We start from the raw sequence: 859 nt of genomic DNA on the forward strand, positions 1-859 counted from the left end.
TTACATCAACTTAGAAGCTTCATCTGTGTTCTACTATGGTGCTTTTAGTGTCTCCGCATACCGCAGCACGCGACATAGCTTTGAAGACGATAAGTACAACCGTTTCAGAGAGAAGAGCGGCCAATGTGACGATCTGGCTTTAAGTCGATTCGATAACAAATGACGAAAACGGACGGATTTCTCAGGTTTTTACTACATTTGAATACTTTTCATATTCTCCCGTGCAACTCGGCTGCTAGTCCCCTTTTCATGCAGAATCTTAAGGTCCTAGCTCATGTCCAAGGCACCAAAGCCAGCTAAAAAGTCAATAATCGATACCTAAAACTTGAATTGTAATACTTCTTTCTGGCTATTACATCAACTTAGAAGCTTCATCTGTGTTCTACTATGGTGCTATTAGTGTCTCCGCATACCGCATCACTCGACATAGCTTTGCAGGCGATAAGTACAACCGTTTCAGAGAGAAGAGCGGCCAATGTGACGATCTGGCTTTAAGTCGATTCGATAACAAATGACGAAAACGGACGGATTTCTCAGGTTCTTACTACATATGAACACTTTTCACATTCTCCCGTGCAACTCAAGTGCTAGTCCTCCTTTCATGCAGAATCTTAAGGTCCTAGCTCATGTCCAAGGCACCAAAGCCAGCTAAAAAGTCAGTAATCGATACCTAAAACTTGAATTGTACTACTTCTTACTGGCTATTACATCAACTTAGAAGCTTCATCTGTGTTCTACTATGGTGCTTTTAGTGTCTCCGCATACCGCAGCACGCGACATAGCTTTGAAGACGATAAGTACAACTGTTTCAGAGAGAAGAGCGGCCAATGTGACGATCTGGCTTTAAGTCGATTCGATA

Source organism: Schistocerca gregaria, unplaced genomic scaffold, assembly GCF_023897955.1.
Source record: "Schistocerca gregaria isolate iqSchGreg1 unplaced genomic scaffold, iqSchGreg1.2 ptg000526l, whole genome shotgun sequence".
NCBI classification, from domain to species: Eukaryota; Metazoa; Arthropoda; class Insecta; order Orthoptera; family Acrididae; genus Schistocerca; species Schistocerca gregaria.